This window comes from Narcine bancroftii, chromosome 1 (assembly GCF_036971445.1).
Source record: "Narcine bancroftii isolate sNarBan1 chromosome 1, sNarBan1.hap1, whole genome shotgun sequence".
NCBI lineage: Eukaryota > Metazoa > Chordata > Chondrichthyes > Torpediniformes > Narcinidae > Narcine > Narcine bancroftii.
Genome location: NC_091469.1, coordinates 133,921,859 through 133,943,218, shown reverse-complemented (window position 1 = coordinate 133,943,218; position 21,360 = coordinate 133,921,859). Strand labels below are relative to the sequence as shown.

The following is a 21,360-nucleotide window of genomic DNA, read 5'->3' as shown; positions in this document are numbered from 1 at the left end:
ACTTCAGTTGGCGCTTGACTAAAAAGAACACTTAGTTGAAGCAACTCCACATGCGTTTTGTTAGTTAATCAACATTCTGTCAGCCCCAGTCTATTTCACCCACTTCATGAACTTTTAACTTCATCTAAGGCCTGAGTGTCTCAACTATCTTAAAGCCTGTGTGTCAGACCCATTCAAAGCCTCTATGTTGCATCCACTTAAGGCCTGCATGTCTCATCATTCTATGGCCTGTGTGCATCAATCATCTTAAAGCCTGCACGTGGCATCAATTTCAAACCCACGTGTCATGACTGAATCTCTGAAACTGAACTTTGAGCTGCCTTCCGAGAATTGAGCCCTGAGCTGTAGTGGCTTGGGATATTCCACACACACCAATATATTCACACATAGTTAGAGTTTAAGTTAGATAATTGTATATAAATTTAGTTAAGTTTAGATAAGTTATTTAAATTAGAGTTGGTGTTATATAATTGTTGATTAATAATTAAAAATATTATTTTAAATATAACACCGTCTGGGCTAATTTTTATTGCTGCTCTCATGTATGTAACAGTTTACATAGGGTTCGGTACTATCTGTGGTTTCAGGCCTCCACTGGGAATCTGGGAACATATCCCCTGTGGATAAGGGAGGACTACTGTACCAGCCTCCACCACCACCCCTAAAAATGCATTCGAGGCACCCACTACTCTCTGTGTAAAAAATACTCTCCCCTGATGTCCCCCCTAAACCTTCCTCCCTTCACCTTGTACAGATGTCCCCTGGTATTTGATATTCTCTGACTATTCTGATTCAAGCCATATTATAAAAAAACAAGGGTTGCCAAACTTTTGAGCAGCAGGCATTATGTCAGGGGAAGTATTCTGCAAAGCCCCAGGGAACAGACCAATTCTACTAGAACTCTTCCAATGGGACAATCTTATTGTGCCAAAAATTTATCCAGCTAACCTTCATTTCTTGTGGAAACATATTCTGCTTTGGCTTCCTGTTCAAAAAAAATTGTGACTTAACATCCTTAACACATAATTACTTCCATGCTTTAAATGATGTTATAGTGACCATATAAGCAAAAATCCCATGTTGTTTGGTTGAACAATTCATTGGAGCCATCTTAAGGAGACAAGTCTCATTGAAATATTTACAGAGGGCTCCCCACACTTTCTGTTGTTCATTGAATTGAATTGTTTATTGTCACATATATTCCAACGTACAGTAAAAAGTTGTTTTGCATGCTATCCAGGTAAGTCAACCCATATTTAAATACATAAGGTAGTACAATAATTGAACCAAAGAACAAGGTATCGGGTATACATACAATAAGTCAAAAAATGGAAAATGGTTAACAGGATAGAGAGAAAAGTGCAATTTGCCAGTGCTATCATCTTTTATGAATGGGAAGTCAATTCAGGAGATGAATAACAGTTGGAAAGTAACTGTCCTTGAATCTGAATTTGTGATTTCAGTCTGATAAAAGATTAAGAGTGCGACTGGGGTGGGATGGGTCCTTTAGTTTATTGACAGCTTTTTCGAGGCAGCTGGAGGTATGAATAGAGTAGATAAAGGGGAGTTTGGGTTGCATGAACACCTGATTTATGCTCACAACTCTCTGCAGTTTCTTGCAGTTTTGGGCAAGCAGTTCCCATGCCAAGCTAAAATGCTTCTGGACAGGATATTTTTGATAGTGCATCCATATAAATCAGTAAGAGAAATTGGGAACGTGCCAGATTTCCTGAGGACTTCAGAGGAAGTAGAATTCTTGATATTAGACATTTCAGATTTCTTGAGGGCTACAGAGGAAATAGAACCTTATATGTGCTTTCTTGAGTCATGGTGCAAACATAGTTGGACCAGGACAGGTTATTGTGATATTTAACCTGGGAACTTGAAGATCATTATCTCCACCTCAATACCATTGCTACAGAGAGTGATCTGTGTTTCAACATTGTATTTGTATGTCTGAGTTCTTAGACAACACATGAATGAAGGAGAAGGTTCTTTAAAGTTGTTGTAAGCTTCCACCATGAGGCTTGCAAGCCTCCATTACAGATGTCTCATGCAGCAGTTTCCCCATCTGTGTGAGCCCCTTGCTGGCAGCCAAGTATAATCAAACAGGAACTATGATCCTTAAGACATTGCTAGTAGCAATCCAAACATGATCACTATCATTACAGTTTGACCCCTGTTTTTTAACATCAATGAGTAGATCCTTTATTTTGCTGACATTGAGGGAGAGGTTGTTGTTCTGACACCCTGACACCAGGCCCTTTATTTCCTTCTGGTACTCCACCTTGTCATTGTTTGAGACCCAGCTGGCACCAAGGGTGTAAATGGAGTTAGAGCTGTATTTGGCCACACAGTTGTGAGCGTATAGAAGGGGGGTTGAGTTGGCAGCCTTGTGGTGCAAAGCCGATAAGGATGATCATGGAGGAGGTGTTGCCGCCATTCTTCACTGACTGTGATTTGTAGGAAAAAAAGTTTAGGATCCAGTTGCATAGGGGTGTCGATACATCATCAACCATGAACATATTGAAGGCTGGAGCAGGCTTGAAGGGTTGAATGGTCCATTTATGCTCTTACTTTCTATATATTCGTAGGAAGTCATCTCAGGGATCTTGCTCAACCTGCATTCCACCCCCCCCCCCCCCATCTTCAACTCTATATTAAGGGAAACCTGTTCTCAGAGTCACATTGCAGATCCTAGCCATCAATAAGTTGAGAGGATATAATCTTCACTGTTTAGAAATAAATATAGCAAATAACACCCTTACATACCAGATCTACTAGAGCAGGGGTGTCAAACTCAAATTCACGGAGGGCCAAAATTAAAAACTTGGACTAAGTCGAGGGCTGAACTAAATATTTATTGAAATTTTTCAACAACATCTGCATGTTTTCTCTTCTTTCAACATATGTAATGTTAAACTTTTTCTTATTAAAATAAACGTTTAATAATAGTTTTGGATAAACTCTTTCCAGAAGCATTAACAAATGAGAAATAAAATATTCAATAAATAATATTTCTCTATAGAGGATTTGTCAAATGTTGCTAGTGTGCTGTCGAATAGTAAAATCTGAGGGCTATTGAGAATGTGGGAGAATAACATGATTCCTGAAACAATCAAATGGGTGACTGATTGTGGGCATGAACTCTAGCAGGGTTATTTGCCATGCCCTTTTTCCATTGGTACAGATATCCTTTGATTGACATACTTTTCAAGTTTTATGCCTAATGAGCTTGTATCCAGGTGCAGGACCATTTTTAACCATGAATATATTTATGACTGTGACATGAAACTATTGGAAGATCGTTTTATCCTGAGATTAAAGTTCATAATACTTACTCAGGCCTGTGTGCGGGAGGGCGGGAGTTTGCGGGCGATCGGGTTGGACAACGACAGTGCGGGGGCATCGGCTCTTGCTGCAGGGCGGCATCTCGGCGGATCAGCGGCCCCGCCACCGTGAGTCACGGGTCGGCCTACGGCAGGGAGGAGGAGTGGGCAATGGTCCTGGCGAGGTCAGGCCCGAGGCCTCTGGTTCCGGGCGCTGGGAAGCGGCCTTGGCTTCCCCTGACACCGGCCAGGCCGCGCTGCGGTGGGGGGGGCGGGTGGGGGGACACGACAGTGCGGGGGCATCGGCTCTTGCTGCAGGGCGGCATCTCGGGGGATCAGCGGCCCCATCACCGTGAGTCGCGGGTCGGCCTGCGGCAGGCAGGGGGAGTGGGCAACGGTCCTGGCGAGGTCAAGCCCGAGGCCTCCGGTTCCGGGCGCTGGGAAGCGCCCTTGGCTTCCCATGACACCGGCCAGGCCCCAAAACCAGAGTCCACGGTGAGACCCTGCAACGTAAACAGAGGAGGTGGGGGCAATTAGCGGGCTGATGCCAATGCATTCTGGGATTTATTGTATTACTGTGCATGCGCTATACTGGCGCAGTGGCCAGCGGGCCACCACTAATACATTTTTGAAATGATCTTGCGGGCCAAATATAATTATATCGCGGGCCAAATTTGGCCCACGGGCCAGAGTTTGACATGTGTGTACTAGAGGAATTCAGTGGGTGAAGCAGTATCAGTGAGGAAAAAGAAGATTCGACAATTTGAGTTGTGACTCCTGCAGCACCTAATAGCCTGAATACGCCTGGGATTGTCTGAGTGTCTGATCTCAGAAGCTAAGCAGGGTCAGGCCTGGAGGGGAGACAACTTAGGAACACCAGGTGCTGTGAGGGTCGCTGCACAAAGTGGAGACTCTCTGTCTGCCTTACGGTGGACAAAAGTTAAAGAATTTCATGTATGTTACATTCTAAATGTAGTATTATGTGACAATAATGGAACCTTTATCTTTATTCAATAAAGGGGTTTGGCTCAAAACGTCAACCATTCTTTTCTCTCCCACTGGTTCTGCTTGACTCGCTGAGTTCATAGAACATAGAATATTACAGCATAGTAGAGGCCATTCAGCCCATGACATCAGCTTTTTAAACAATCTAAACCTTTCTTACCTCACATCCACAACCCTCTATTTTTCTTGAATCCAGTCTAAGAGTCCTTTAAATGCCCTCATTTTACCAGCCTCTACCCACAACCCATGGCAATGCATTCCAGGTCCCCTCTACTCTCTGTGTCAATACCCCTGATATCTGCCCTAAATTTTCCTCCTCTCTCTTTATGCAGATATCCTCTGGTATTTTCTACCGTTGCCCCGAGAAAAAGGAGCTGGCTGTTCACCCTAGCTATTGCATTTTATAGTCTTGTTGACCTCTATTAAGCCTATTGTCCTGCTTTTCTCTAAAGAAATAAGTGTAGCTCTGTTAACATAAGACGTGCTCTCCAATCCAGGTGTCATCCTGTTAATCCTCTTCTGTACCTTCTCCAAAGCTTCCACATCCTTCCTGAAATGAGCTGACCAGAATGTTCCAAGTATGATCTAACTAGAGTTTTTGGGAGTTGCAACATTACCTCATTGCTTTTGAACTCCATCCCTGAATAATGAAAGTTATCCTTCTTAAATACCCTATTAACCCACGCAGCAACCTTGAGAGATCTATGGATTTGGACCCCTAGGTCCCACTGTTCCTCCACCCTCTTACGAATCCTGCCATTAACCATGAACTCCAGCTTCAAATTCGACCTTCCAAAATCCATCACGCCATGCTTTCCCAGATTGTACTCCATCTTCCATTGCTCCACACCCTGTCAAAATCCTGTTGTAAATTGTGACAACCTTCTACTCGACCCCTAATGCCTCTAACTTTTGTGTCATTTGCAAACTTACTGACCACCTCTCCATCCAGGTCATTTATAAAAATCACAAGGATCAGGGGGTCCTAGAACAGATCCCTACAGATCTCTACTAGTCTTTGGCTTCCAGACAGATGAAGTTCCATCTACTACTATTCTCGACTTTCTACAGGCAAGCCAATTATTAATCCATACAGCCAAGGTTCCATGGATCCCATGCCTCATAACTTTCTGAATGAGTCTACCATGGGAAACCTTGTCAAATGCCTTACTAAAATCTTTATATACCAAAATAACTGCCCTACCTTGGTCAATTTCCTTTGTCACTTTCTCATAGACTCAGGCTAATGAAGCATGACTGGCCTTCACAAAGCAATGCTAACTATCACAGAGAAGACTGAATTTCTCTAAATGCTCTTGAATCCTGTACCTGAATGTTCTCTCCAATAATTTGGCCTCACAGATGTAAGACTCAGTAGCCACTTTAACACCCTAGGCGAGCAGTGACCCTACTTGGACCTGGTGAAATTCTCAGGAATTTAGGACCTCCCAGGCCTATTTGGGAATTTAAGGCGATATCTCCCCCAACCAACGGCGCGTTACGCACTCACAGGAGTAAGAGTAAGTTCACTCCCTGTCTGTCCATCGGTCACTCGTCTGCTAGCTCCCTTCCCCCACCTCCACTGGCTGCCAGCCCCGCATCCCCTCCCCCCCACTGCGCTTTGGCATATCGCAACGGTGGTACAATGTGCGATGAATGGTCAACTTCTCTGAGAAACCCAGCTCCACGAAGGATCATGGTTAACGAGGATGGCCATTCATCACACATTGTTCTGCCGTCATGACGTGCCAAAGCATCTTGCTGTTTCAGGAGGTATGTACCTTTTAATTTTAATCACCTATGAGTCACAGCACACAAGCACTGATGTCACAAGGTTTCCCCTGCTTGGCTATTGGCTCTTAACATCACAGGGAGAGGGAGGTCTGGGAAAATTCCCCAGGGCCGTGGACCCATTTAAAATTCCCTGGCTGACCTTTCCACACCACAGATTCACGGGAGGGTTTCCGGGAAAATTTCCCAAGCATCTTCATTTTACACTACAGTGTGAAAATGCCTACTGTTCCATAATTCACAGGATTCTCCATTTTATCTTTTTTTAAATAAAGATGCTGCATTTGCAATTCTTAACTCCTCCACAACCTTCCCTGTGGCCAAGGAGAAAGAAGAAAAAAAATTGCCAATACACAGCAATCTCTTCCCCTGCTTCCTGTAGTATCCTTGGGTATATCTCATCCAGTCCTGGAGACTTATCAATCTGAATGTTTTTAAGAAGATCCAGTACTTTCTCTTTCTCAATCTCAACATGATCCAGCACATAGTCCAGCTCTATACTGTCCATTGACCAAGGTCTTTATCTCTGGTGAACCCTGAAGCAAAGTATTCATTTGGAACCTCCTCTCCCTCCTTGGCCATGTGTTCCCTCCTTTGTCCTTAAGCAGCCCTAACTTCACTCTCGTCATCCTTCTGTTCTTCAAGTGTGCACGGAATGGCATAAAGTCCCTCCAACAGATCATGTTTGGCTTCAGGTTCCAACATCTGCAGCCTTCTGTGTGACTCCAGTCTACTTGAGTGACTTTTTTCATTCTCAAAGGTCTTTGAATGCATTAGCTGAGAAGAAGTATGGAGATTCCATCTTAAATATGTTGTCTGAAGGTCAATATCATTCTATGTCTTCTACATGCAAGCCTCATCTTACTGAATAGATTTACTACAGATTCAATTTTAATGCTGACTAGTGCCAAGCAAGACTATGCCTTCACCCCAACATATTCTCAACCTTCCTTACTGCAATACCTCACTTCCAAATAGAATGTAGGAATTAATTTATATTATGCACTCTCTTGCCACCTATCTGGATTATGATGTGATATAGATGTAAATAAGGGACTGCTCTGAAATTGATCACTCTGCTTGTATTAACTTCATGGAGTCATAGAATCACAGAGAAAATAGGACCCTTTGATTCATAGCCTTATCACCTTCCATGCCTCAATAAATCATGTGCTTGTCTGGATAGCTCCATCTGATTCAACTGTCTCCATCTCTGCTTTACTATTTCATTATTTCATTCTCTCTCGTTCTCTCTCTTCCTCCCTCTCTCTCTCTCGAACTTATCTTTCTCCACCCCACTTCCCACTGCTTTAACTTTCTATCTGTCTCTCCACCTCCCATGCTTCATTTGTTTGTCAACTCAAGAATGTTAAGTGATCAGATAGCTTGATGTTTCTCAACATAACTAAAATCCCTGAGAACTGGTATATTTTTGATAAATTGCAGGCTTTTGAACAATACTATATTTGTTTAGGAGTCTCATAGTGGAGGGATAGCAACAGATCCTGAACCTAGTGGTACGAGTCTTGTGATACACATACCTCTTTCCTGATGGCAGCAGCGAAAAGAGTCCACGGCCTAGGTAGTGTGGGTCTTTGATGATTGCTGCTGCTCTCCATGTAGATTTTCTCGATGGTGTGGTGAGTTTTCCCTGTGATTTTCTGGGTCGTTTCCAGTACCTTTTGCAGGCCTTCTGCTCTGACGTGTTGGTGCCCCATTCCAGGCCATGATGCATCTGATCAGCACGCTTTCTACTACACATTTGTAGAAGTTTGCCAAGGTTTCCAATGTCATACCAAACTTCCGCAAACTCCCGAGAAAGTAGAGGGACTGACGTCCTTTCTTCATGATTACTTTTGTGTGTTGGGTACAGGAAAGATCCTCTGAATTAGTGACTCCTAGGAATTTAAATTTACTCACCCTGTCCCCCAATGATCACTGGATTGTAAACCTCTGGCTTTTCTCACCTGAAGTGCACAAATTAGCTCCTTGGTTTTGGTAAAATTGAAGGTGAGATTGTTCGTGCACCATTCAGTCAAGTTTTCAATCTCCCTCCTGCATGCTAACGCATCAACCCTTTTTATACCAGCTGCTACTGTGGTATAGTCAGCAAGTTTGTAGATGTTATTAATGTCGTCTTGAGCTACACATGCATAGCTGTAAAATGAGTAGAGCAGGGGGCTAAGAACACAACCCTGTGGTACTCCAGTACTGATGGAAATTGTAAAGGAGATATTCTTACCAATCCTCACTAATTGGGTTCTGGAGGTGAGGAAATCCAGGATCCAATTACACAATGGGGTATTGAGCCCCAGGTCTTGGAGTTTGCTGGTAAGTTTTGAGGGGATGATGGTATTGAATGCTGAACTGTAGTCAATAAAGAGCTTCCTTTTTTTTTTTTTTTTTTTTTTTTTTTTTTTTTTTTTTTTTTTTTTTTTTCACACCATAAATCACAATAGCCATGATATACACTTTTTCTTTTCCACACATTTACAGTGACTTTTTCTCCCTCCCCCCTCCCTCCTCCCAAGCCACCCCCCCATCCCTCCCCCCTCTCATCCATTTTAGTTATACAATCTAGGTTGCATTAATTCAGTTAGACAATGTTGTCATTCAACAAAAATACACCAGAAATTCTACTGAGTCCATTTTTTTCTTCTCTTCTCCTTCCATCAACTTAGGTAATGTTTGTTCCCGGTAGGTTTTCGCTATTGTATTTAATGTAAGGCTCCCATACTTGTTCGAATATTTCAATATTATTTCTTAAACTATATGTTATTTTTTCTAATGGAATACATTTATTCATTTCTATATACCATTGTTGTATTTTCAAATTATCTTCCAATTTCCAGGTTGACATAATACATTTTTTTGCTACAGCTAGGGCTATCTTAACAAATCTTTTTTGTGCATCCTCCAAGTCAATTCCAAATTCTTTATTTTTTATGTTACTTAGGAGAAAGATCTCTGGATTCTTTGGTATATTGTTTTCTGTTATTTTATTTAATATCTGATTGAGATCATCCCAAAATTTTTCTACTCTCTCACATGTCCAGATTGCATGAATTGTTGTTCCCCTTTCTTTTTTACATCGAAAACATCTATCAGATACTGTTGGGTCCCATTTATTTAACTTTTGCGGTGTAATGTATAGTCTGTGTAACCAATTATATTGTATCATACGCAGCCTCGTATTTATTGTATTTCTCATCGTTCCAGAGCATAACTTCTCCCATGTTTCCTTTTTTATCTTTATATTTAAATCTTGTTCCCATTTTTGTTTAGTTTTACCATTTGTTTCCTCATTTTCCTTTTCTTGCAGTTTAATATACATATTTTTTATAAATCTTTTGATTAACATTGTATCTGTAATCACATATTCAAGGTTACTTCCCTCTGGTAAACTCAAGTTGCTTCCTAATTTATCTTTCAAGTAGGATCTCAGTTGGTAATATGCCAGCGCTGTATCTCCCGTTATATTGTACTTATCTCTCATTTGTTCAAAGGATAAGAATCTACTTCCTGAAAAACAATTTTCTATTCTTTTAATCCCTTTTTTTTCCCATTTTCTAAAGGCAAGGTTGTCTATTGTAAAAGGGAGTAGCTTATTTTGCGTCAATATTAGTTTTGGTATTTGGTAATTTATTTTATTTCTTTCTACATGTATCTTCTTCCATATATTAAGGAGATGGTGTAATACTGGAGAAGTTCTATGTTGTACCAATTTTTCGTCCCATTTATATAATATGTGTTCAGGTATCTTTTCCCCTATTTTATCTAATTCTAGTCTCGTCCAGTCTGGTTTTTCCCTTGTTTGATAAAAATCTGATAGGTACCTTAATTGTGCGGCTCTATAATAATTTTTGAAGTTTGGCAATTGTAAGCCTCCTTGTTTATACCATTCTGTTAATTTGTCTAGTGCTATCCTCGGTTTCCCCCCTCTCCATAAAAATCTCCTTATTATTTTCTTTAACTCTTTGAAGAATTTTTCTGTCAGTTGTATTGGCAATGCCTGAAATAAGTATAGTATCCTTGGAAAAATGTTCATTTTAATACAGTTTATCCTTCCTATCAGTGTTAGTGGTAGCTCTTTCCAATGCTCTAAATCGTCCTGTAGTTTTTTCATTAGTGGATTGTAATTGAGTTTATATAATTGGCCTAGATTTTTGTTTATTTGCACACCTAGGTATCTTATTGCCTGCGTTTGCCATCTGAATGGGGATTCCTCCTTAAATTTTGAGAAATCCGCGTTATTCATAGGCATTGCTTCACTTTTATTTACGTTTATCTTGTATCCCGACACTTCTCCATATTCCTTCAATTTCTTATATAGTTCTTTTATTGATAGTTCTGGTTCTGTTAAGTACACTATCACATCATCCGCAAACAGACTGAGTTTATATTCCCTGTCTTTTATTTTTATTCCTTTTATATTATTATCTCTTCTTATCGATTCTGCTAGTGGTTCTATAGCTAGCGCAAACAATAATGGTGATAGTGGGCATCCCTGCCGCGTTGACCTGCTTAAGTTAAATTGCTTTGATACATGTCCATTTACTGTCACTTTCGCTAACGGTCCCTTATATAATGCTTTAATCCAATTAATATACTTCTCCGGTAAACTGAATTTTTGCAATACTTTGAACAAGTAATTCCATTCTACTCTGTCGAAGGCCTTCTCTGCGTCTAAAGCAACTGCTACTGCCGGTGCTTTATTTCCTTCTACTGCATGAATTAAGTTAATAAATTTACAAATATTGTCTGTTGTGCGTCTTTTTTTGATAAATCCAGTTTGGTCTAAATTTACCATTTTCGGTACCTGTTCTGCTAATCTGTTCGCTAATAGTTTAGCTATTATCTTATAATCTGTGTTTAGCAAAGATATTGGTCTATATGACGCTGGTGAGAGTGGATCTTTCCCTTGTTTTAGTATCACTGTAATTATTGCTGTTTTACATGAATCTGGTAAGTTTTGTGTCTCATCAATCTGGTTGATTACATCCAGGAGGGGCGGTATTATTAGGTCTTTAAATGTTTTGTAGAATTCTATTGGGAGTCCATCCTCTCCTGGTGTCTTATTATTTGGTAAATTTTTTATTATCTCTTGTATTTCTACTGTTCCAAATGGTTCTGTTAATTTATTTTGTTCCTCTATTTGTAGTTTTGGTAGTTCAATTTTAGTCAAAAATTCATCTATTTTCCCTTCTTTCCCTTCGTTTTCGGTTCGGTATAATTGTTCATAGAATTCTCTGAAGTTTTCCTTAATTTCTTTTGGATTATATGTAATTTGTTTGTCTTTTTTCCTTGTTGCCAATACCGTTTTCTTAGTTTGCTCTGTCTTAAGCTGCCATGCTAGGATTTTGTGTGTTTTTTCCCCTAGTTCATAATATTTCTGTTTTGTCTTCATTATATTCTTCTCCACCTTATATGTTTGTAATGTTTCATATTTTATTTTTTTATCCGCCAATTCTCTTCTTTTGGTTGTATCTTCCTTTATTGCTAATTTTTTTTCTATGTTTATTATTTCCCTTTCCAACTGCTCTGTTTCCTGATTATAGTCCTTCTTCATCTTGGTTGCATAACTTATTATTTGCCCTCTAATGAATGCTTTCATTGCGTCCCATAGTATAAACTTATCTTCCACTGATTCCGTATTTACTTCAAAGTACATTTTTAATTGTTTTTCAATAAATTCTCTAAAATCCTGTCTTTTAAGTAGCATGGGGTTTAATCTCCATCTATACATTCTTGGAGGGATGTCTTCTAGCTCTATTGCCAATAACAGGGGTGAGTGGTCCGATAATAGTCTAGCTTTATATTCCGTTTTCCTAACTCTCCCTTGTATGTGGGCTGATAACAGGAATAGGTCTATCCTTGAGTATGTTTTATGTCTAGTCGAGTAGTATGAGTATTCCTTTTCTTTTGGGTTTTGTTTCCTCCATATGTCCACAAGTTTCATTTCTTGCATTGATTTAATTATAAATTTGGTTACTTTGTTCTTCCTGTTAATTTTTTTCCCCGTTTTATCCATATTTGGATCCAAATTCAGATTGAAATCCCCTCCTATTAGTATGTTCCCTTGCGTATTAGCTACCTTCAACAAGATATCTTGCATAAACTTTTGATCTTCTTCGTTAGGTGAATATATATTAAGTAGATTCCAAAGCTCTGAATATATCTGACATTTTATCATAACATATCTCCCTGCTGGATCTATTATTTCCTCTTCTATTTTAAATGGCACATTTTTGCTAATTAATATAGCCACTCCTCTTGCTTTTGAATTATACGATGCTGCTGTTACATGTCCTACCCAATCTCTCTTTAATTTCTTGTGCTCCAATTCAGTTAAATGTGTTTCTTGGACAAATGCAATAAAGAGCTTCCTGATGTATGCATTTTTGCTGTCCAGGTGTTCCAGGACTTTGTGTAGAGCCAGTGAGATAGCATCTGCCTGTTACTGTGTTAGGCAAATTGGAATAGATCTATGTCATCACTTAGGCAGGAGCTGATAGCTGATTTGCTTCAATACCAGCCTCTCAAAACTATGGATGTGAGCACTACTGGTCAGTAGTCATTAAGATGGGTTACCACACTCTTCTTGGGCACAGGTACAATTGAGAACTGTTGAAACAAGTGAGTACCAACCCTTCAGGAGTTGTACTTAGACAGATACTCTGTCTGGACTGGATGCTTTCCTTGGATTCATTCTTCTGAAGGCAGCCTGCACACCATCCTTGGATACTGACAGTAGAGGATTATCAGGGGGCACAGGGGTGCACGGTGGCTGTTCCTTGTTCTGGTGGTCAAATTGGGAATAGAAGGCATTAGGCCTTTTCACACCACCGTGTAAAATGGGGACTCATGGGAAATTTTCTGGGAACCCGTGCACCGGTGGTGTGAAAATGTTGGCCCAGGAAAATTACCCAGGTCCGTAGCCCGGGTAATTTTCCCAGACCACCCTCTCTCTGCGGTGTAAAAAGGCTAATGGCCGAGCAGGGAAAGTGTCAGTTCTTGTACAGTGCGTCATATAGATAATTAAAATAAAGAATCATACCACAAAAATCCTGACAATAAGGTGGCGGCACGTCACCTATAATTTCAGCATGTAGCTGAAACAGCGCTGCATTTCCCAGAGCGGTGCCAGCTGCATGAGGGATTATAGTTAATTAAGTCAGCCATTATACCCACATTGTGCCACCGTTGCAATGTGCCGAAGTGGCCCGAAAGTGGGCGGGGGGGGTGACAGAAGGCTGGGGGGGGTGGAAGGGGACAGCCAGCCAGGGACAGGCAAGGGAGAAACAGACGGCTGGGGCAGGGGTGATTGACATCTGGGGGATGGGGGGACGATGAATGGCCAAGGGTGGGGGTGGGCGTTCCATTAAATGTTTGGACCACCAAATCTGATTCTTATTTAATGCCGATTGGAGAACTGGGTAAATAAATGCTTTAAAGACATGTGTTAATGAAATAAACACCCTGTATCCAGTTCACATATCAGTGAAAGGCCAGTTTGAGTGAACATTGGGGAGAAACACTTCCGAGATCCTGAGAGCTCTGGTTAGAGTAGTCTCATGCGTAATGCATCATCGCTAGGACTGGGACCTCCCCCAAATTGCCAGGAAAGCAAATTGTAGGGAATTTGGACCACAATGTGAAAGGCCCGGAAGGTCCTGCCTTCTGGAAATTTCACTTGGGTCCAAGTAGGGTCATCGCTCGATTGCAGTGTGAACAGGCCTACTGAGTTCATCTGGGCATGAAGCTTTACTGACTCCTACTTTACCAGATTTGGTTTTGTCATTGAGGCGCTGTCACAGCCGTCAGGTGTCCTTTATTGGTTCTATTTTCTTCCATAATCTCCACTTCACCCAGGAGTTAGCTTTTCACAGGTTATACCTGCTCCTTGTGTAGTGTTCTGCATCTCTGGGCTTAAATGCCTGTGATCGGGCTCTCAGCAGGTTTGGATTTTGTTTTTCATCCAGGGCTTCTAGTTTGAGCAAACCCTGAATGATTTTTCAATTGCAGTATTCAGTGGTGTAGCGCGTCGAATCACTCAAAGACTTCTTGACTCAAACCAAGGCTTTTATTCGCAAAAGACTGGAGCGTAGTACATCGAGGTCGACCAGTCCAGACTGATCTGGGTCTGGTTGGGAGCAGCCCTTTATGACCTGCCAGTAGGCGTGGCTTCGGCTCTCAGCCAATCACTATCGCCATATGTAAATATATACAAATATGCACACTGGTGACTGTATTACCATAGGTGCTGAATAAAAATCTAAAGTACAGCCAATTTGGATTCATTGGGCCAAATGGCCTTCTCACGTGTGACAACCATTTTGCGATTCTGTTAATCATTGAATGGAATATCATATTTGAGTTTAGGTCTAACCAGGTGATTTATGATAGTTTCATTGTTACTCTGTCATTTTTGTATTGCACATCTATTTATTGAACCAAGCACAAATTGTTTTGAATGGATTTGTACATTTTTATGTTGCCTTAAAAATTTTGTACACATCCACTTAAAACTGTGATGCTATGCTCTCTTTAAAATTACAACATCTCCATTATCTGGCTTCTCCTTTTCTGTCCAGGATGCCTTTCTTTGCATCTCTGCATTACATTTTACCTGGCCATTTTTTATGTTTTCTTAGAATCTGTGATTCTCCTCCCCATTTTTAGTGCTTTTCTGATTTTCATTCCATCTGCTAACTTTGAAATAATGAGCTATACAGTCAATCCAATGCCCCAGAAATGTTGCTTTTCTAAAACACATAGTCTGGGGGGCGAACACCACATTGCTCATCCCACCCACCTGAAAAAAATAATTGTCATATCCTTTTTCCTAATTCTCCTTTAGTTGCATGGACTTTAATTTTGCTAGCCAGTTCACAGAGTAGTTCTTTATCAAATCCATTTTGAAAATTTATGTTCAAAACATTAACTGCACTTAACTTGCTACCTTTCTCTTGTAACTTCATGAAAGGCATTTTGCTGTAGTAAAAGTCAACAAGTAAGTTTGCTCTGCACTCAATGGGTGTGATGATCAATTTTAAAATATATTAAATGGAATAGTATTTTTCTTTAATTGACGTATGTCAACCTGCATACCTCTGATTGTATGTAAACAAGCAGCATGGCAGTAAATTGTACTGAAAATACTGCCTGGCAATAAGTAGCCAATAATTTATCTTCTCAACTGTCTTATTTGTAGCAATAAATCTTTTTTGTACTTTCATTAAATGGTGGATCTGATGATATTAACACCAGATGTCCAACTGAACAGTAGCCACCAACTTGCTTTCAAAGATCTGCATAAATTGTTTAGATGACAAACAGCCAGTGTTGTATCAGCATGTGTTCAGCTGCCACCAAAGCAGTGAAAGGAGGAAACTAGACAGATGTCTGCCTGAAATTTAGAGGAGCAAAATATTAACATCAATATTTGAAGCTGCTCTCTCATTGTATCTCTTCATCTCTTGACAAGACAGCAAAAGCTTGCTCAAGTGATGAGTCACAAACTCGTTCAACATTGCTCCTCCATGTACTACATTAAATATTAATTTTCACTTCTTTTCCTGTCGTTCATTTTGAGCACCCAATGCAAAACCAGTGAAGACATATGGAAACAGATTTCTCCGCAAATTTTTGTCACCATAATATGTGTAAGGATTGAGTAATCTGTTATTGGTATCTCTGTAATTTTCTGCTTCTACAATTCTGTTTTTGCATTCAATTTGTATTTTATTTATCTTTTTTTTCTGAGATTCCCTTCATGATGTCACTTTGGACACCGCTTTGTTCTTATGTTTATTTTGCTCTTGCATATCGTATTCTATGTCCCAGTTAAGGAAGACAAATATCCTGAATGCCTTCCTAACCCAGGCTACCACCTTCAGAGATCCATAGAATTGTACACCAAGGTTTTTCTGTTCCTCAGCACTTTAAATTTAGACATGTAGCATGTTAACAGGCCTTCTGGCCCAGGATCAAGTGTTGCCCTAATAAACCAATTGACTGACAAACCCTGTACATTTTTGGGGTGTGGAAGGAAACTGGAGCACCTGGAGGAAACCGACGGAGAACATGCAAACTCCTTACAGACAGCGGCAGATTCAAATGCAGGCCACTGGTGCTGTAGTAGAATTGCGCTAACTGCTATGCTAACCATGCCGTGCTTTTAAGGTTCTATAATTGATTGGGTTTGCTTTGTCCTTATTAACCCTCCCAAAATACATCACAAGTTAATTCATTAGAATCTGATAATACAAATCTCATCAATGTTGGTAGCATAGTTAACACAATACTGTCACAGCACCAGCGATGTGGGTTCAAATGCACAGCTGTCTGTATGGAGTTTGTGTGCTCTTGTGTGCCTTCATTTGCATGAATGTTCTTTGGATGCTCTGTTTTTCTTCCACCCTCCAAAGCATATGGGGTTTGTAGGCAAATTGGGTGCAATTGGGCAGCATGGACTGGAAGGGGCTTCTATTGAGCTGCATCTTTAAAATTAAAATTAATGATCTTCTACCTGCTCATCCTACCCACCAATTAAATTCATCCTAAAGCCAAAGTTTACTCTCCTCATTTTCAACATCATCAATTTTCATGTCATCGGTGTCCTTACTAATCAAACCTTTCACGTCCGCATTCAACTTTAATGAATATAACAAACGGTGGGGTCCCAACATAAATCCATCAATCAATCAACACTGGTCTCAAGCTTTCAATCACAAAAGCAACCTGCAACTATTGCACTCTGCAATAGTTTTCCTACTTGCTCAGGATTTTTTGGATCAGTCTCAGATATGAATCCTTGCAAATTCATGAAGACTGCATCAAACAAATTACCCTCATCAGCGCACCTTGTTAACTTTTTGAAATACTCATTTGCTTTCCTAACAAAATCTTGTTCTGTTAAATCTTTGATTATCTCTTCTTTTCTAAATGTAGATTCATCCTGTCACTCAAAATCGTCTGCAGTAACTCCCCTACCACTAAGGTTAGACTCACAGGCCAGTAAATACCTAATTTATCCCGGCTGCCCTTCCTGAATATAGCTAGCACATTTTCTGACCACTGGTCATCTGGCATCTGACGGGCACCCAACAAAGATTTAGAACTCTGTCAATGTCCATGCAATCTCCTCCCATTTCATTAAATCAGCATAGAGATTTATCTACCTTTAAGTCTCCCAAAACATCAACTACCTTTTCCCTTTCAATGATAGCTTGTACAATTTCACCATTTGCCTCTCTAAATCCTCCAATTATATTCATTGGTGTACACCACGGAAACACTGGAGGAACTCAGCAGGTCTGGCAGTGCGGAGAGGAGGTAAAGGCATATTACCGGCGTTTCAGACCTGAGGTATGAGGAAGGGCTCAGGCCCAAAACGTCAGAAATATATCTTTACCTTCTGTGGATGCTGCGAGACTTGCTGAGTTGTACCAGCATTTCTGTGCTTTGACTACAATCACAGCATCTGCAGACTTTGGTGTTTCACTTCATTGGTGGACAGCAACCAGTTTCTGAATGAATAGATGCCACTTGTTTCAGCATATCTAAGAGAATGAGTGCGAGTTGCCAAAGTGTTCAATAAGCGTGGAAGCAGAAGTCGGCTATTTTGTCCTTTGAGCCTGATTCACAAATCATAGATCAATGTTGACCTGATTTTGGCATCAACCACTTTTCTACCTCCTCTCCATAATGATTAATTTTTATGAATAAACAAACTATTTCAGCTTTGAATCTATTTAATGATTCAGACTCTGGGGCAGAGAATACAAAAATTCCCTGCCATCTGGCAGGAGTGCTTCATCATTTTTATTGAAATGAGCAGACCCATATGAGAGTTTACAGCGCGGAAACAGGCCATATCGGCCCTTTGAGTCTGTGCCAGTTCACATGAACCACTCCACAAGTTTCCCCCTCCCACACTCCGCCCATATCCTTCCAACCCCCTCATATCCATGTATGCATCCAACCTTCTCTTAAATGACAGAAAGAACCCTGCTGCAACTATCTCCTCTGGAAGATCATTCCATTCTGCCACCCTATATTGTCCATTAATCAAGTCTATATCTCAGATTTTAAAAAACCCACCATTTGTGCCATTGCAGTCAGATCACTGGGATGTGACAAGAAACAAAAAGCTGGAAACCTGGAGAACCACACCAAGAGCTGGAGGAACTCGGCTGCTCGGGCAGGAACCGCGGAAAGCAACAGGCAGTCAAGGTTTCAGGTCCAAACTTCTTCATCAGTCAATGCAAGAAATTGGTGGGCGACCTCTGGCCAGGAGCAAGCAGTGTGGATAACGGCACTGGGACCTGCAGAAGGACCTCGCCCTGCAGCGTTAACTGTTGCTCTTTCCATGGGGGTGAGACAGGAAAGCCCTAGCTTTAGATTTCCCATGTGCTGATTTGAATCAATAATAATGGCACTGGTGAGACTGTAGATGGAAAATTAAAATCCTAAAGGAGGATTTTATTATAATATTGGCATGGCATGGTTCACTCTAGGATGGGGATTGGGGGGCATGTCCTGATAGGAAAGACTAAGTAGGTTGAGTCTATAATCTTTAGAAATTAAAAGAATGAGAGATGTATTAATCAAAACTTACAAAATTCTTACAGAGCCTGACAGGATAAATGTAAGGAATGATGCTTTCCCAGGGTAGAGAATCTCAGTTAGCCATTCATGGCTGATATGAGATGAGATTTGGCCTGTCAATGGAACTTTCTGCCCAAGTGGGTTTTGGAGGCTCAGCCACAGAGTTTATTCAGTGAGGAGATTGATAGATATTAAGGAACTCAGAGGATGTAAGGTTAGTGCTGGGAAGTGGTACTGATGTAAAGGATCAGAATGGTGGAGCAAGTACGAGGGGAAAAATGGTCTAGTGTTTCAGCATCTCCTTGATAGGCTTATTTATTTTTACTGTGATCACTTCAGAGTCTTCTAAACTCTAATGGCTATGAGTCCAACCAGCAGATAAGTGCACCTATCCATCCCAGGAATCATCCTTGGGAACCTCTGAGTGAAACACCAAAATTTGCAGATGCTGTGGTTGTGATCTGCTGAGCTCCTCCAGCATTTCTCTGTTTCTCTACGTGGAAACCTCTGAACTGTTCTGAATGCAAATAAGAAGACCAACATTGCACACAAGTGTGATCACAGAAACATCCTGGAGTAGGGCCCAAAATGCTGGAGGAAGTCAACCAGTCTTTTCAGCATCTGTAGGAGACGAAGATGCATTGCCAATGTTTCGGGCCTGAGCTCTTCTTCAAGGAATAAGCAGAATAAGCCAGAAGCAGAAAATATCAGACAGTCTCAGAATTGAGACAATGGTGGGGCGCGGGGGGGGGGGGTGGTGGGGGGGGGGAAGAATCTAGAGCACAAAAGGTATTAATTGAAATGATAAGGGATGAGGTAAGAAATTACCATGTTTGTGCGAAAGGAGAGGGAATGGAGAGACAGAGATAGGGAAAGGCGATGGGGCCACAAACAGTCCTTCCAAATGAAGCAACATTTCACTTGTGAATCTGCAGGGGTCATCCACTGCATCCGGTGCTCTCGATGGCGTCTCCTCTACATCAGAGAGACTGAACGCAGACTGGATTTTGCTTTGTTTTTTTTGTTTTTTTTTTAATTTTTTATTTTTCACACCATAAATCACATTAGCCATGATATACACTTTTTCTTTTTCACACATATACAGTGACTTTTTCTCCACCCCCCCCTCCTCCCAAGCCAAACTCCCACCCCCCCCTCTCATCCATTTTAGGTATACAATCTAGGTTGCATTAAGCAAAAATACACCAGAAATTCTACTGAGTCCATTCTTTTCTTTCCTTCTCCTTCCATCAACTTAGGTAATGTTTGTCCCCGGTAGGTTTTCGCTATTGTATTTAATGTAAGGCTCCCATACTTGTTCGAATATTTCAATATTATTTCTTAAACTATATGTTATTTTTTCTAATGGAATACATTTATTCATTTCTATATACCATAGTTGTATTTTCAAATTATCTTCCAATTTCCAGGTTGACATAATACATTTTTTTGCTACGGCTAGGGCTATCTTAACAAATCTTTTTTGTGCATCCTCCAAATCAATTCCAAATTCTTTGTTTGTTATGTTACTTAGGAGAAAGATCTCTGGATTCTTTGGTATATTGTTTTCTGTTATTTTATTTAATATCTGATTGAGATCGTCCCAAAATTTTTCTACTCTCTCACATGTCCAGATTGCATGAATTGTTGTTCCCATTTCTTTTTTACATCGAAAAAATCTATCAGATACTGTTGGGTCCCATTTATTTAACTTTTGCGGTGTAATGTATAGTCTGTGTAACCAATTATATTGTATCATACGTAGCCTCGTATTTATTGTATTTCTCATCGTTCCAGAACATAATTTCTCCCATGTTTCCTTTTTTATCTTTATATTTAAATCTTGTTCCCATTTTTGTTTAGTTTTACCATTTGTTTCCTCATTCTCCTTTTCTTGCAGTTTAATATACATATTTGTTATAAATCTTTTGATTAACATTGTATCTGTAATCACATATTCAAGATTACTTCCCTCTGGTAAACTCAAATTGCATCCTAATTTATCTTTTTTTTTTTTTTTTTAAAAATTTTTTATTTTTCACACCATAAATCACAATAGCCATGATATACACTTTTTCTTTTCCACACATTTACAGTGACTTTTTCTCCCTCCCCCCTCCCTCCTCCCAAGCCACCCCCCCATCCCTCCCCCCTCTCATCCATTTTAGTTATACAATCTAGGTTGCATTAATTCAGTTAGACAATGTTGTCATTCAACAAAAATACACCAGAAATTCTACTGAGTCCATTTTTTTCTTCTCTTCTCCTTCCATCAACTTAGGTAATGTTTGTTCCCGGTAGGTTTTCGCTATTGTATTTAATGTAAGGCTCCCATACTTGTTCGAATATTTCAATATTATTTCTTAAACTATATGTTATTTTTTCTAATGGAATACATTTATTCATTTCTATATACCATTGTTGTATTTTCAAATTATCTTCCAATTTCCAGGTTGACATAATACATTTTTTTGCTACAGCTAGGGCTATCTTAACAAATCTTTTTTGTGCATCCTCCAAGTCAATTCCAAATTCTTTATTTTTTATGTTACTTAGGAGAAAGATCTCTGGATTCTTTGGTATATTGTTTTCTGTTATTTTATTTAATATCTGATTGAGATCA

The 21,360-nt window shown here is 40.1% G+C and overlaps 1 long non-coding RNA gene across 1 annotated transcript; it reads right to left on the bottom strand.

Moving 5' to 3' along the window:
* Positions 1–2,182: 2,182 nt before the first annotated feature.
* LOC138744452 (uncharacterized) lies at positions 2,183–14,259 on the bottom strand. The gene is made up of 2 exons (XR_011345558.1): positions 13,909–14,259; positions 2,183–2,453 (listed from the first exon to the last, which is right to left on the bottom strand). It is a non-coding gene; the product is annotated as an uncharacterized lncRNA (long non-coding RNA).
* Between the last annotated feature and the right edge of the window lie 7,101 nt (positions 14,260–21,360).